The sequence below is a fragment of the Momordica charantia genome (genome assembly GCF_013281855.1).
Source record: "Momordica charantia cultivar OHB3-1 chromosome 7 unlocalized genomic scaffold, Mcharantia_2.0 BLBB01000007.1, whole genome shotgun sequence".
Lineage (NCBI taxonomy): Eukaryota > Viridiplantae > Streptophyta > Magnoliopsida > Cucurbitales > Cucurbitaceae > Momordica > Momordica charantia.
The window spans coordinates 4,210,219-4,221,407 of record NW_028275165.1 but is presented as its reverse complement, the minus strand read 5'-3'; positions in this window follow the sequence as shown (position 1 = coordinate 4,221,407).

The following is an 11,189-nucleotide window of genomic DNA, read 5'->3' as shown; positions in this document are numbered from 1 at the left end:
ACGCCACCAAAAAGTCTTGCTATCCTCTGGATGTTAAGACTTGGTTTGTGGGAACCATCTTATAATTTGAAAGGAAAACCGAGAGATCGAGAGAGAGAATTTCTTGTTGGAGTTTCGAAAACTTAACAACCATGGACCAGGGAACAAAGGGAATGAGAGAACGACCTTTTTATAAGGGAGGAAGAATGGTGGGGAAGTCACAACTTCCCCACTAACCACTTTCCCACTTCCCACCATTAAAGATGGGGAGTGGGAATTGTGGGAAGTGGGAAGTTTTCCTCGAATTTCTTTCCCTTTTTTTTCCTTTCTTTTCTTTTTCTTTTTTTCTTTTATTTTAATTAAAACAATTTTAATTAAAATAATAATTAATTTAATTAATTATAAAAAAAGAATTATTAATTTAATTTAACCAAATTAATATATCACATTAATTTAATTAGACCATATTTAATTAAATTAAACTTAAATTAATAAACTATATTAGAATCAAATTCTAATATCCTATTCTCTCATAATTTTGAATTCAATTCAAAATTAACTTTATATTATAATGTATCAACATACATTATATTAATTGCATCTCATACAGTTAACCTTAATTCCCTTTAACTAATTTGAACAATTAAAATTCTTTTCAAGACTAAATGTTCTTAACTATCCTTTACGAGCTAGCAAGAGGACCTAATGGACCTACAGATTGGAAGCTCCAACTATACGAGATTAATCGATTAAACTAATTAACCATATTAATCAACATTCGTTAAATATTGATCACTCCACTAAAGACCCACAGTTGCACTCTTCTCACTGTAAAATACTTTGTGCCCATGGATTTTGACCATTAACGGTAAGTCAATCATTCACGATGTTCGTAACCACATTTGGGTCAGATTATCGTTTTACCTCTATGTTACATTTTGTACCCTAAGTACCGCTGATCCTCTAATGAACAACCCGATTATAGTCCTACCAATAACCGAAAGTCCCTCTCGAGCCAGTGAGAAGGTGGGCCTCTTGTTCAAGTCCTGGAGTCAACACTTAAGAGAACACTCATCTACTTATCCTAAAGTCGGGAAGGAGTGAAATCCATCTTGTGTAGTTATGTTCCTAGCTCCCCACTCGGTCTCGTCCCCAAAATGGTAAGAATATCGAGTCAACGACTTGGGCCATTCTCATCGATACAAATCAAAGGATGAGTCCTAACGGGCAGGAGTCCATAACTCACTCAGGATTGAGATAAAGTTACCTGGTTATCCTATTGAAATATTAATCTATTAGCTAACAGTGTTATAGCTAAAGATTAATTATTTCGCAGTCTGATCTTATACAAACTCATTGTATCGGATACCCCCACTCACATGTCTCCACACGAACAACCTGGATTAAGTCAATTGTAACTATTACAAAGTGAGTTGTATCCATAGTGTTACCAGGATAAGGTACCCAACCTTATCCATATACTATAGACCCTTTAAGTTACTACTTGAACATTATCCACCTATATATCGAATATATACTGTATATATATACGCTGTATATCAAATATATACGCTGTATATTAAATATATACTGTATATCTGTTATATACTGTCTGTTTCGGTTACATGACATAACCTCGGATGTTATTGTATTGGATTTGGATTAATGCAATTCTAAGAGAAACATCAATAACAACTTTTTTGAATGAATATTTGTTTGACGTTTACAAACTATGAGTTTAGGGCATAAAACCCAACAATTTGATGGTGACGATGTTATTAATCTAGCTACACAACAGAGCAATTGGGTGTTTGATAGTGGCACATCAATTCATGCTACATCCAGGAGGGATTTCTTTGCATCCTACTCTAGTGACTTTGACAGTGTTATGATGGGTGATGATGGTTCAGCAAAAGCCATTGGTATTGGTGATATGCACTTGGAGATCAAGAATGGCACTATGTTGGTTTTGAAGAATGTGAAACATATCCCTGATATTCGGATGAATTTAATTTCCACAGGTAAGCTTGATTACGAAGGTTTCTGCAATACCTCCTACAATGGCAAATAGAAGCTTACTAGAGGCTCAATGATTGTAGCTAAAGGGGAGAAGTGTTCCTCATTGTATTTGATGCAAGCAATGGTTATTGATTCTGCAATAAATACAGTGGATGATGAAAAGAGTATTGAATTATGGCATAAAAGACTCGGTCATATTAGTAAAAAGGGATTGATGATTTTGGCCAAGAAAAATCATCTTTCTAGTATAAAGAATGCGCCTTTGAAAATATGTGCTCATTGCCTAGCAGGGAAACAAACTAGAGTTTTCTTTAAGGCATCCCAACACTTAAGGAAGTCAAATATATTTGACTTAGTATATTCTGATGTATGTGGTCCTATGAAAACAAAAACACTTGGAAGTTCCTCATATTTTGTGACATTTATAGACGATCATTTGAGGAGAACATGGGTCTATACGTTGAAAACTAAAGATCAAGTGTAGCAAGTGTTTAAACAGTTCACGCCTTATTGAGAGAGAAACGAGTAAGAAGTTGAAGTGCATCAAGACTGACAATAAAGGTGAGTATTGTGGACCTTTTGATGAATATTGTAGAAGCCATAGTATTCGACATCAAAAGACACCTCCGAAGACTCCTCAGTTGAATGAGCTAGCTGAGAGAATGAACAAAACACTAGTTGAGCGGGTGAGATGTTTGCTTTCACAGTCACGGTTGCCGAGATCATTTTGAGGTGAAACATTAAGCTCAGTTGTGCATGTTTTGAATCTCACACCACGTGTTCCTTTGAATTTTGAAGTCCGGGATAGAATTTGGTCAGATAAGGAGATATCCTATGATCACCTGCGTGTTTTTGGGTGTAAAGCTTTTGTACATGTTCGTAAATATGAGAGATCGAAGCTTGATGCAAAGACAAGACCATGTGTGTTCCTTGGCTATGGCCAAGATGAGTTTGATTATAAACTATATGATCCAATACAGAAGAAGCTCATAAGAAGTTGGGATGTTGTATTTGTTGAAGACCAGACCATAGAAGATATTAAGAAGATAGATAAAGCAGAGTTTCAGCACAGTGATGATTTGATTGACTTGGATTCAGTTCCTTTAACACAATCTTCTATGCAAACTGAGAGTGAGGTTCAGAATGATCAGTTTGATGGTACAGTAGAGAGTCCAGAACAAGTTAAGGTAGAGGATGGTGTTCATGAACATTTGTTGGAAACAGAAGTTCCTACAGAGGTTCCTACAGAGGTTCCACTTAGAAGATCTACCAGAAATTGGCGTTCTTCCACACGATACCCAGTTGATGAGATGTTACTAACTGCTGGGGAGAGCCTGAGAGTTATGAGGAGGCCATGGAAGATGAACACAAAAGAGAGTGGATTGATGCAATGAAAGATGAAATGAAATCATTGCATGAAAATCACACTTTTGACCTTGTTAAGTTGCCTAAACGAAAAACTGTTGGGTGTGTTGCCCTAAACTCGTAGTTTGTATTATGTAAAAACAAATGTATATTCAATAAAGTTTTATTCAATAAATTTGTTGTTGAAACATAGCATTGCATTGTCCAAATCCAATAAACTAAACATCCAAGGTTATTTGATGTAATCGGGACAGTATATATACTGGATATATAGTTGATACACGGGGTATATATTTGATATACCCCTGATATATGAATGAATAATGTCCCGTGAATAACCTAAAGGGTCTATAGTATATGGATAAGGCTGGGTACCTTATCCTGGCATCACTATGGATACGGCTCACTCTGTAAAGGTTACAGACGACTCGATCCAGGTCGTTGTGTGGAGACATGCGAGTGGGGGTATCCTATACAATGAGTTTGTATAAGACCGGACCACGAAATAGGCAATCTTTAGATGTAACACTGTTAACTAATAGGTTGCTATTTCTTAGGATGACCAGGCAACTCATTCTCAATTCTGCGTGGTTATGGACTCCTGCCCGTGAGGGCTCGTCCTTTGATTTGTGTGGGTGAGAGTGGCCCGAGTCGCCGACTCAACATTCCTACCATTTTGGGGACGAGACCGAGTGGGGAGCTGGGAACATAACTTCACAAGATGGAATTCACTCCTCCCCGACTTTAAGGGAGTACATGAGTGTTCCCTTTAATGCTGACTCCGGGACTTGAACAAGGGGCCCCACCCTCTCATTGGCCGAGAGGGACTTCCGGTTATTGGTTTGACCATAACCGGGTTGTTCATTAGAGGAGCAGTGGTGTTTAAGGAGTAAGATGTAACTCAGGGGTAAAACGGTAATTTGACCCAACTTGAGTTATGAACACTCGTGAATGATTGACTCGTCATTAATGGTCGTATATCCATGGACACGAAAACATTCTGCAGTGAGAAGAGTGCAACTGCGGGTCTTTAGTGGAATGACCCGTAATTAACGAATCTAGATTAACTCGGACAATGAGTTTGACCGATTAATCTTGCATCGTTGGAGCTTCGGATCTGTATGTCCATTAGGTCCCCTTGCTAGCTTATAACGGATAAAACGAGGATCAAGTTTTTGGAAGAACTTGAATTGTTCAAATTACTTAAGGGATTATATGTATATTGATACATTATAATATATAGTTAATTATAAATTAAAACTATATATTATGAGATAAATTATTTGAATGAGATTCAAATAAAATTAATATGAATAAAATTCATATTAAAACTATAGGTTAAAAATAATGTGCATAAGATGTACATTAGAACTATAGGTTATACGAGAGAAATGTTATAGAATATGATTCTATTTTTTGTGATAAATAATTAAGTGTTAATTATTTATTTGATTTATATATATATATATATTAATTATTAATGGATTAATAATTAATAATTATTTATTAATTAATAAATTAATTTTTTTGTATTTTAATTATTATATATATTATATATATTAATTATTTATATATAAATATATATATATTATTAATATTATTGATATTAATAATATTAAACTCCCCTGCAAAATTGCCGGGGAGTGGGAGGTTAGTGTGACATGGGGAGTTACCCCACGTCACTGCTTCTGTTTTGTTTTTGCAGTTCTGCAAAATACAGAACACAGAAGAAGAAGGACACCCAAAACGTTTTTTTCTCTCAATCAAAAGAGCTCTCTCAATCTCTCCCTCTCATTCCAAAGGATTGCTCCCACCAGCACGATCCCGAGACCCAAGAGGATAGCGAGGAAGACATAGTGGTGGTGTTCGAGGGAAACTCGTTGAAGAAACGTTCTTCAAAGGTAAAGTTTCCTCTGTATTTTCCTTCTTTCAATTTCGGTTTTGTATCCCGAAAATCAGCAACGAAGATCCGCTTCCGCTCCGGGATTCTCATCCCTTCAAAAACCGCACTGAAAAATAAGTGGGTTTATCGAGTGAAACAAGAAGAACACACCTCACGACCGCGTTACAAAGCGAGACTAGTTGTCAAAGGATTCAGTCAGAAGAAAGGTGTTGACTTTGATGAAAATTTTATTCCTGTTGTGAAGATGTCTTCTATACGTGTAGTTATGAGTTTGGCTGCAAGCCTTAACTTAGAGGTTGAGCAAATTGATGTGAAGATTGCGTTTTTGCATGGTGATTTAGATAAAAAGATTTATATGGAACAACCAGAAGGATTTGGAGAGAAATGCAAGGAGAATCTTGTATGCAGATTGAATAAAAGTCTTTATAGGTTGAAAAAGACACAAAGGCAGTGGTACAAAAAGTTTGAGTCAGTTATGGTGGAGCAAGGCTTCAAAAAGACTACTTTCGATCATTGTGTATTTGTACAGAAGTTTTCCGATAATGACTTTATTGTACTGTTGCTTTATGTTGATGATATCTTGATTGTTGGCATGAATATTTCAAGAATTGACACATTGAAGAAATAGTTGAGCAAATCCTTTGCCATGAAGGATTTGGGCCAGCGAAGAAGATTCTTGGAATTCGTATAGCACGAGATAGAGCATCCAAGAAATTGTATGTCTCATGAGCATTACATAGAGAAGCTGCTTGAAAGATTCAACATGAGCAAGGATAAAGTAGTAAGTTCTCGTCTATCTAATTACTTAAACTAAGTAGCAAACAGAGTCCTTCTACAGATAAAGAGAAGGAAGAGATGAGCAGAGTTCCATATGCTTTAGCAGTTGGGAGTTTAATGTATGCCATGGTATGTACTAAACCAGATATTGCCTATGTTGTTGGTGTTGTTAGTTGGTTTATGTCCAATCCGGGAAAACAGCATTGGGAGGTAGTAACGTGGATCATGAGATATTTGCGGGGTACTTCCAGTTTAAAGCTCACTTTTGGAAGTAGAAAGCCAGTGCTTGCTGGTTACACTGATTCAGATATGGCAGGAGATTTAGATAATCGAAAGTCTACTTCCCACTATTTGATGACCTTTGCGGGTGGTGTAGTGTCATATATGGTTGTCAAGATTACAGAAGTGTGTTGCACTTTCTACAACTAAGGCAGAATATATTGCAGTAGTAGAGGCATGCAAGGAGATGTTGTAGATGAAGCGATTTATACAAGAGCTCGGCTTCAAGCAACAACGGTATGTGATATTCTGCGATAATCAGAGTGCTATTCATCTTGGTAAGAATTCAACATTTCATTTGAGAACAAAACATATTGATGTAAGGTATTGCTGGATGAGAGATGCTCTCAATGATGGACTGTTTGAACTTGAGAAGATACATATTCATCGTAATGGATCCGGTATGTTGACAAAGAATATACCAAGAGAAAAGCTCGAGTTTTGTTGTTCCGTTGTTGGTATGACAATTTCTTTCACATAGTGAAAAGGGGGAGATTTTTTGGGTATTTTCACATGTGTGGAAGCCCAACAATTTTATGCCCAAATGGGCCATTTTAGGGTTATATATATATATTAACTATATGTGCAGCCTATGTTAATTAGGAGAGAAGGGAAAAGTGAGTGCACGAAGTTCGATGAGAGAAAAACAGAAAAGAAAAGCTTTCGTACAGGACATTTTTTTGCACGATTGGAGGTCAATCCGTGGTCCGATCGAGGTGACATTTTGACAGCATGTTCACAACACGATGTTCTTCACTCTGGACAGTGGAGATTTCTTTTGGAGCTGCTTACAGTCAGATAAAGTGGGTAGTTGGTGTCACTTTCTAAGTGAAATCTTTCTAATTTTCTTCTCCAGTTTATTCCCTTTGTTTGCCGAGATTTATTGTCTCGAGATATTATTATTGTATGTCTCTAGTTGTTGCTATGAAGAACTTGGTGTAACCCATTATTGATTATAGTGTAGATTTTGACTTCAGTCCGTGGTTTTTTACTCCTCGCATTGAGGGAGTTCTTCCACGTTTAAATTGTTTGTGTCCTGTGCTTGTTTGCATTATTATTTCTACTTGCTATTTCCTATTAGGTTCAGACAAGAGGGGATAATTGGTCCATAAAATTAAGTGTCTATCCCAACACATTGAACTTCGTAGAATAAGTGAAAAGTAGGTCGGATGGGGTGGCAAAAATCTTATGTCCCTGCAAGATATGTAGGAACACGAATCACCAAACTTTTGATACTATGTATGAACATTTAGTTATTAAAGGTATGAATTTGACTTATAAGATTCAGTATTAGGTTTGTTGTATCTAGGTGTTTTTATTATGACCGCCCATGTTTATGACTTTTGTTCTTTGTGGAGTTCTCTATTAGTTGTTTCGTTGAGTTTGTGGTTTTGTAGATATAGAGTTGATATATATTATTGAGTATATTAGTTAGTTGTATCCATGTGTTTTGTGAGTATATCTATTTAAGAACAATGGTTGGAGATCTAGGGTAGTTTTTTAAAGCTAATTAATATCTTTAATCTTGTGGATGTTTTAAAGTATTGGGTCCTAATCGTAGTTATGTAAGAGGATATGGACAAGGAGTGACAAAATCAAAGTTGTTCTCTATGACTCAAAAGGATAAAACTATTAAATCTTTTCAAGAACACTGCAATCGAATGACATCGGAAATGATTGAGTTGAAGTCTTTGGTATCATCCATACTTTCAGATAAGGTAATGTTACTTAACATTGTTTATTTTAAATGATTCTATCAGACTCTATTATTTATATACTTTGTACATATAGGCAAAGTCAAGCGAACAAAATTCCAATCATACTTCAAATGTACCGACATCAGCACATATTCCACCAGCAAACTTAGGTTCTCCACCTGTATGTTTAGCACTCTATGTAAGATTGTATTGAATTAGTATTTAAATTTATTACTCTTTGAATTTTTTTTACTGGTGAAATTAGAGTGTTACCATCAATAATGCTCCACAAAAGTGCACGTTGCTCGACTGGATTGGTTATGGAGAAGTAATTGCTGAGGGAACATGGTCTTCTAATAATCCATCAATACTTTTACATTACACCCCTCTTGGTCCAAATGTTGTACGAGTGTGAGTTGATATAGTGAAAAACCCAAATTTATATTTCTGGAGGCCTACGTACGATATGATGGTTATTGATGATGTTTTGGGTACTATGATTGCTTGGCCTACTTATATAGGAAAAATTTAAATATTTAAGTAAATTTCTATTTAAGTTTAATTTCGTTTTATGTTGAAGCAAAAATAAAGTTCGATATTACAAATATATAGTATTTTTGTTTTTTTTATAGGTGGGGATATTTGGCACTCCTTTGCACTACTTTTGGGACTTCAAATGTCTTAGATTCATGTACATTATTTAGCTTCATATATGACTTGGGATCTAGATGTTGAGTTTGGATACAAAATAAAACAAAGAAGGAATGAAAGACATTGGGCCATGGCCCAATTACTATATTTTTATTTGACCTAGTTTTCTTATATATATATGTGTGTGTGGTAGTGAAAAAAAGGGAGTAGCCGTGATAATAAGAAAGAAAAGGGCAGTGGGTTTTGGGTGTTTTTGCAGCGTTTCAGAGGCAGCGACTCGGGTGTTGGCAACACAGAAAGGGTAGATCGAGATCGATATTTTTGGGGTAATTTGTTCTTTATTATTCTGTGAGATTTTCATTCCCGTTCCTAAGTATTATTGGGGTTAAATACTTAGAAGCAAGGGGATTTTGTTGCGACATCTAGAAAGCAAATATCTGTAGGGAGATATATTTGTGAGTGATTTGTAATCCAATCTCATTATAGTGGAACCCGCATCTGAGTGGAAGACTGGACGTAGCCCATTAATTATTAGGGTGAACCAGTATAAATTTGTTGTGACGTTATTCTTGTGCTTTTACAGTTTTCTTCCTATTTGCATATTTTTTTGTTGTGTTTGGATATTTATTTGGAAGGGAAAATTATATAGGACCGTTAATTTCCCAATAAGTGGTATCAAAATTGTAGGGTTGCAGCATCATATGAGACAAATATCACGCACACCATTATTATGAAGGGGTTATCAAGTTCGCGGGGGAGCATTTCAGTTTTTGGTAGATGCTGGTAAAGGATCTTCTTACGTGCAAGAAGATACACAAGACTTTGGGGGATAGACCAGCGGAGATGACGGACAAGGATTGGAATGAGATGGATGAGTAGGGTAGAATGTTGTTGTCGATGAATGTTTGTAGTGTGGTGGTGAAAGAGACTACAGCGAAGGAATTGTTGAAGGACTTGCAAGACAGGTATGAAAAACCTTCTGCCAATACAAAAATACTTATATGAATGAAATATTTTAATATCCACATGGAGGAGGAAACCTCTGTGAATTCCCACTTTAATGAGCTCATCGATATCTTGAACAAATTAGAAGGGAACGGTGTCAAGATTGAAGAAAAGGTGATAGTTATGAGGCTGTTGACATCTTTGCCTGATAGTTGGGAGATGATGAAGACCGCAGTGTCAAATTCACTAAGGGAAAAATAGTTTGAAATTTTCAGTTATTTATGATGTCGCTTTATCTGAGAAAGCCCGAAGAAAATTAAGGAAAATGTCTGCATCTACTTCAGGGGCAGAGAACGGGGTTGAATCAGCTTTGGTAGCTCTGAACAAAGGAAAGGCAAAGATGAATTACAATAGGAAGTAGCAGCATAAATATAACAGGGGTAGTGGGAGTTCCAGTGGAGAAGTGGAGTGTAATTACTGCCACAAGAAGGGACACGTGAAACATTTTTGTAGAAAGTTCAAAGAACATTATGAGAAGGGGAACAATTCTACAGACGTTGTAACAGAAGATGAATTGATTGAGAAGTTTCTGGCTTGTGTTCACAGGAACATATCTATAGACCAGTGGGTCGTGGACACTGCAGCATCAACGTATGTTGCTTCAGACAGGCATTAGTTTTCATCTTTTACTACAGGTGATTATGGCTCAGTGAAGATGTGGAATGAAAGTATCTCCAAGGTGAGAGGAATTTGAGATGTTTGTTTGAAGACAGGCGAAGGGGCCGAGTTGGTGCTACGAGACGTTAGGTATATTCCTAGCTTCAAATTTAATTTGTTATCCATAGGGAAGCTAGATGATGATGGCTACAGTAATGAGTTTGTTGGGTGTTGCTGGAAGCTTAAAAGGGAATCCAGGGTGGTGGCAACAGGTCACAAGAGATCTTCTGTTTATGTGTCTGAGTTTGAGGTTACTAGAGGATTTGAGAGACAAAGTATGCATAGAGCAGTTGTAGATGGTTCAGGGCGAGACCTTAGAGAATCAGCAACATTGACAACCAGGGCAGATCAGAAGAGTCTACCATAAGTTCAAGTACAACAGTTGGGAAGTAGAGGAAGGGTAAGGGGAACAACTCAGTGAAGTGTTCAACAGGTTGTCGGTATAATACCCCAGTTGTCAGACGTATGAGCGAGCTGATGAAGTTGCATAGGCGAGATAGTGCATTAAGGGACAAGACTACAGTTTGTACTGAAGTCAAGGGTGATGTCTGTAGAAAGGCAACGGACTTGGGTGGGAGCGCCAAGTCATCAGGAAAATTCTTTTTCATAGATCGTTGGGTTCGATCGAGAAAGGAAGCGACAGGGACCACTTTGTTCGAGTGAGAGCACGTGGCTGTGTCTCTAGTGCCTGAGGGACAATACCATGTCAGATTGCTCAGTCTCGGGGCAATCACAGACAAAGCTTGGGTAGGGCTAAGTAGTGTGGATCAATGCGTTGATAGAAGAGTCGGAACTCTGCCTTTAAAGAGGGTGTCAAGATGATGGGACACTATTGATACAGTTGGGAGGTGAAATTT